The sequence below is a fragment of the Malania oleifera genome, chromosome 3 (assembly GCF_029873635.1).
Source record: "Malania oleifera isolate guangnan ecotype guangnan chromosome 3, ASM2987363v1, whole genome shotgun sequence".
NCBI classification, from domain to species: Eukaryota; Viridiplantae; Streptophyta; class Magnoliopsida; order Santalales; family Ximeniaceae; genus Malania; species Malania oleifera.
In genome coordinates this window covers 21571109-21577282 of record NC_080419.1, presented here as the reverse complement: position 1 = coordinate 21577282, position 6174 = coordinate 21571109, and the positions used below count along the sequence as shown (strand labels likewise).

Sequence of the window (6174 nt, the reverse complement as noted above, 5' to 3'; positions counted from 1 at the left end):
CTTGAAGACTTTCGTCTGAGTGATTATCAATGTCTGAATCAGAATCTTCTGAATCAGTGAAGACGAGAATAGTTTCTTCAGTCATCTCTTCTTGTTCTGAAAGAACAGATTCTGCATCTGCATCAAGTTCTTCATTCTGCAATTGTTGGACAAGATTTGCAGATTTTGTCCTGTTCATCGGGCATTGTTTTGCATAGTGGCCTTTTTTCTTACAAATGAAACATCAAAGAGATTTATCATGTCCTCGTCGGTTCTTCTTTTTGAAGAATCTGAATTTCTTTTTCTTTCTGTAATCTTTCTTGGGAAGTTTGTTAGAACCATAATCTTTGAAATGCTTCTTCTATTTGGGACTACAGATGCAATCTTTTTCTTTACATTTGATCTACAAGTAGGGCTTTTTGCATTACTTTGTGAACTTATGATTCTACTTGATCATCTTTGAAAACAACTTATGGGTATCACATAACTTTTCAAGAGCAGTGAGTGTCAGTTAATGAATTTCTCCTAATGAGATTTCTTTGAGTGGTCAAGAGAGAGAAGCAATCTTTCTTGTGATCCCTGCAAAATATACCCTAAATACATTTTCACATTTATAGATTTTGCCTAATAAAATAATATCTTGATCCGTGTCATAATTCAAATATTACTAAACTTAATTTGTAATTTTAGTTTTTTTTTTTAATTAAAAAGCTCTCTCTCTCTCTCTCTCTCTCTCTCTCTCTCTCTCTCTCTCTCTCTCTCTCTCTCTCTCTCTCTCTCTCTCTCTCTCTCTCTCTCTCTCTCTCTCTCTCATAACCCCAAATCTACCAAAACAACATGCATAACAACATGCATATCGGTCCACTCTCATATATAAACAATGAAAATGAGATTGGTCGTCGGACCTATCAGCATGTTGGGACGGCTTATGCGGACAATAATTAACAAAGTTCTGGACAATCTTTTGTAAGAAAAAGAATTAACTAGAAATCAAGTGGTCAACCGCCACCAACGCCCGCCACGTGTCTTGTGGGTGGTAGAATGGACGGTGGTCAATTCTTGGATGTACTTGGGTTGAACTGATAGATGTATAATGCAAGATAGAAGAGGTTTTTTTTCGTCTAAAGCATGCAATACATACATGCACCTCTTGAGGGTGAACACGTGGGCTGACCCTATTGGACACCATCCATGCGATCTTGGTGAGAGAGACTAAGAGGGTTTATGAGATTGGCTCGTATTCCCACATGACATGCATTGAGTAAAAGAAGGATGGAGCCTAAGGTTTCTAATCTAATTTACTTAGTAGAGTTTCGAATTTAGGGGTTAGGATTTAGGATATAGAGTTTTAGGATTTAGTGTAGCATGTGATGGTCACTAGCCTATTATTTAGGCTTTTTCATTTAAGACTAGTCTATCCACATGTACCGTATTGTCTAAATATGTGAGATGCATTTCTTGCGAGTTTCGCTCCATTCAAATAAGTTATTGAAAGTGAGACTCGTTTATTATGTGTTTAGTGTCGCGACGTCCCAGACCCGACCCAAAGAGAACCGACTCTCTCTGGCACAAAATGGGGGTTCGGCTTGCGAACAGGGGAAAAAATGGAACGTGTATTTTGAAAAAGATATTTTCGTAAAAAAATATATATGATGGAGTCGCCACTAACCTTTTGAAGTGTAGTTAGAACACTTGATTGCTACCCCATTAAGGGTAGAATCGGTCTGCGTTACCGGAATCTGACTCAGGAGTACGGTTACGCGAGGGGAAGGTATTAGTACCCCCTACACGTCCGTTCTTACGAACGGTACCAGATTATTCAAAAATTATCCCGAAATAAATGTAATAAGTCTTTTAAAATTACTCCCTTTCAAAAATCAAAAGAATGAAAATACTATATATGTATTCCCTCATAACCGGGGCAATCCAATATTCTGAAGAGTCCATGCCCTTAGTTGCAATCATTGGGAAAGAAAATCAAGAAAATAAAGTATGAAATACGCTCCCGGGGTTTTTGAAATCTATAGATTTTATTAAGCAGGAAAATACTACTCCGAGAGGTTTTTTGAAATTTGTTTGGGATGGAAACGATTTTTGTGATTTTTCAAGTGTGAAAATATTTTTTGTGATTTTCTGTGATTTTTCCCGAACTTAAAAAATAACACAAATAAAATCAATGAAAATCAAAGTACGAAAATGTTTTTTGAGAATTTTGTAATTTTTGTGAATATCTAAATAATAATAAATAGAGAAAACCGGCGTGAACCAGTTCAAAAGGGGGGAACGAACCGGTCAAACATTGGCCAGTCTGGGGAAGAACCAGTTTAAGGTATTGGTCGAGACCAATGTAGATTTTCCAATATTTTTCTAAACTTTAAATAGCACAAAACAAAGTTTGGAATAAAAACGGAGAAAGTTGAGGCTTGGAAAATTTTTGGGATTTTTCTAGAATTTTTGTAACTATTTAGGGATTTTATTTGAAATTTTAAAACATATTTTTTGAAAATGAGTGCAAAAACATCTTTTTGGAAATTCTTTGAATTTTATTATATTTTCTTCAAAAATTTTGAATGCAAATCATCTTCAAGTCTTTAAAAGATTCTTTTAAAATTTTTTTCTGGGAATTTTCTGGATTTTTATATGTCTTTTATGAATTTTTTGTGATTTTTATGGATTTTTGGGAATTTATTTAAATATATGTACATATATATGCTAAACCGGTCTCTTACCGGTTCAGGGACCCAACCGGTTCAAAGGGAGAACTGGTCTAGTGTGGGTCAACCCGGTTTAAGGTCTAGGGTAAGACCAACGCCGTGTGACGCTCTGTAAGTGGTTGATTCAAGTGGGTGAGGATAGGTGCAATGGCACGAGCTCAAATGTCCGCTGAGGACGGAGATCCAACGGCAAGGGGGAAGCCACACGGCCATCGGAGTATGTGGTGAATGAGCACGCCACGTGTTGGATTTTTGTGGCTCAAGCAATTTAAAAAGAATTTTTTTTTTTTCTCTTTTTTTTTTTCTTCTTTTTTTTTTCTTCTCTTTCTAATTTTTCTTTCCTTTCTTGCTTTTCTCTTTTCTCTGGTTGCCTCTCCCCCATCTCCATTTCCTTCTCCTCCCGAATCGTCTTCTTGTAAACCCTAGCCCATACTTTCTCAACTCAATGTCTCCTCTTCAGCATTTTGAAATGATCAACAACCCTAAATCTTCCTTGATATATCCCTTCACTTCAAGCTCACCCCTACTCTTTTCTTTTTCTAAACTCCCTGTAAGCCATAAAGCCATACTCTTAGTTCTCTGCAACTTTCTCAACTTCTCTGATCTTCTCCATCTCAATGAAAAACCCTAGCCCTTGGTTCGTCTCCCTTACTGAAACCGAAGCCTCTAAACCTCAATCCTTCCACCTCCTCTAAATCTAAACCACTTTCTAACCTCTCGAAGGAATTTTTCCTCACGGGTCTTCAAGTCCAAGTATTCTCTCTATTCAAAATGGGACAGACCCGAACCCTCGAGGATTCTAGGGGATCTGAAATCTTCGAAGTGGAGATTCGTTTGACTATTCGAAAGCCAATCCTTAGATAAGTGTCCTCCCTTACCTCTATCTATTTTGTGGTGAAGTTTTTATTTTTTGTTTTGTGTTTTCTTTGTTTTGAAATCTGAGGTGGGTATGTATGATTTTTGAACTATGATTGTGGGTATTGGTGCTCGATTGATGACATTTGTGTTGAGTTGTTGATGTTGGTTTGTTAATACTGGTTGGTTTGGGTATTAAGCTACAGGTTTAGAGTTAGAGTTTGGGTGGAAATTTGAGTTGCAGGTCTCAATGGTGAAGACAAGTCCTCTCGTCTTCACCCAATGAGTGAGTGAGTGAGTAAGTGACAAGTTGACTTGTATGAGTTCACCCAATTGTGTGGGTACTCGGACAGACCCAACTGAGTCACGTGCCTATGGGCACACGTGGGGGTGAACTGGGATGGGCTTGAATAAGTTATCTTTTAAAATGGGCCACAGTTAAGCTTTGAAAATTAGGCTGGATCACACCAAATTTTAAAAACAGGGCCCGCATGGATTTAAAAATAGACCAGCCCAACTTGGGTTTCAAAGCAGAGCCCACGTGGGTTTTAAAAAGAAAAAAGAAAATGGGCTGGCACAATTCAGATTTTAAAACAAGGCCAATTGGATTTTAAAGGTGGGGCTAGTTGGGGGGTTTAGAAGTTGGGCTCCGGTTCAAACATACTTCAGATTTTGGGTTGCAAATTCAATTCAAGTATAGGTTGCAGGTCCAATTCGAGTATAGGAAGAATGGGTTTGGATCATCCCTAGAAGCAATGATCTGAACCTAGGTTTGGGTTCAGGTCTGAGCTCAGATTCAAAGGACTTAAGAGGGGCGGGAGGTACCTACACTCACAAATGCACATACAACACAATAATATGGATTGAAAATTGTCAAAGAGCAAATCTGATTTCACCTTCTCCTTCTTTCTCCTCCAGTCTTCTTTTCCAACCCCTGTGTGTGTTTGTGCCTGCCTAGTTCTCTGGCTTGGTCTCCGATGCTGAATGGGGATCTCTGAATTGGCTTCGGGTTGTGAGTGAGCAATTCCAGCTTTCTGGAACCGAGTGAGGGTTCCCTCTCTTCCTATTCTCTTCCTTTCTGCTTCTCTATTATCTGCTCCCTGCAAATTAGTAGAATTTATTTCTGCTCTCAATCCTCACTTCTCAATTTGGCAGGATATCTCTAATGCTCTCTCACTCTCAGTTTGGCAGGGTGCTTTTGCGCTTTCTGAGGTGTCCCTCTACAGTAGGCGAGCCTCCCTATTTATAGGGAGGCTATGGGATGATTTTGGCACCAAATTCACCTCTTCCAGCGTGGATTATTCCCACGAAATCCCCTCTAACGGTTTTTCAGGGAATGATTCCTTGTGATTTCCTTTGATTTCCTCTATTATTATTTTTCTTCTTCTACTAATTTTCCCAATTCTGTGCGTAGGTGAAAGTCCAGGTGGCCATCTCAGTTTTGTGAGCTTTTTGGATGGGTCGAGCTGGCAGATGTGGAGTGGAGGGCATTTTGAGTGCCCTCAGGTGGCATCCCGGGAATGGATGGTCGGGTATCTTTATTATTTTGATTTTATTTTTTGTTCTTACCCTGTGATTTCTCTTTGTTGACTAACTTGCCTACTCCTTTCTTCAGCATGCAGGTAACTCCAAGTGGCGCTCGAAGAGAGGGGGACTTTTGGGAACTCCCAGCTGGCACCCCAGGAACGGAGGATCAAGAATATGCCCTTTTTGTATTTTTGTATTTTTTCTGTATTTGCATACTGGTGTATGTAACCCCGAGTAAATAGATTCCCTGTGACATTCCTCTGTATGTGCGCTCATGAACTCTCTCCAAAATAAAATTATGATGTATGCATTTTTATCTGTGACTCAGGGTTGACCAATTTTGAACAAAAAAACATATATAGTTAACAGAACCTGATTTTAATACCCGAAAAAAAATCCCGATTTTAAAATTATCAGACCTAAGACTTGACTCAAGGACTGTAAAACTTGATTTAAAATTTAATGCTTCAATTTACAGGACTTGATTTAAAAATCCTAGACTCAAATTAGGAAAATTGGACCCTCAAAATTGGCAAAAGGTTTGTAAAACATTAATTACTAGGTCCTAAAGAAAGCTCAATTAAAATTTGTGTCACAATTTCCTAGAAATTGAAAACTCTATGGTGGCTTAAATTTATTTCCAAACCAACCCGTAGAATTTTACATTCCGGGACTTCAAACTCAATGTTGGTCCTACTGAATGCTGCTGACTACAAGATTCTAACAAAATATTTTTGTATTTGAGAAGCACTAGACTCAACGACTAACTGAAGCTTTGGTGAACTTATTCAATCGAAATAAGATGACTCAACCATAGGGGTTCGGGATTTTAATTTCAACATGAGGGGTTTTGCTCAGAATTAAAAATCAAGTTTCATTTGGCTAGGTTTCTTTGGGGCGGCCTGGTAAAAAGTAGGGTGTTGACATTTAGCATCTAAGTAACAAGCGCAAAAGAATTACTAGGGGTGCAGGCGACTTGTGACTTTGGTGACCCCACGGTCAAGGGTTTGATTTTCCTTTGAGGCATTACACATATAAATTTGTAACGAGTGCATCAATGGGCGGGCGGCTTTTACCTCAGATTTGGTGTCGCACCATA

The 6174-nt window shown here is 38.6% G+C and overlaps 1 long non-coding RNA gene across 1 annotated transcript; it reads left to right on the top strand.

The window, feature by feature from the left end:
* The first annotated feature begins 3018 nt into the window (after window positions 1–3018).
* Window positions 3019–5393, top strand: LOC131152070 (uncharacterized). The gene is made up of 2 exons (XR_009135840.1): window positions 3019–5075; window positions 5164–5393. It is a non-coding gene; the product is annotated as an uncharacterized LOC131152070 (long non-coding RNA).
* Window positions 5394–6174: the final 781 nt, after the last annotated feature.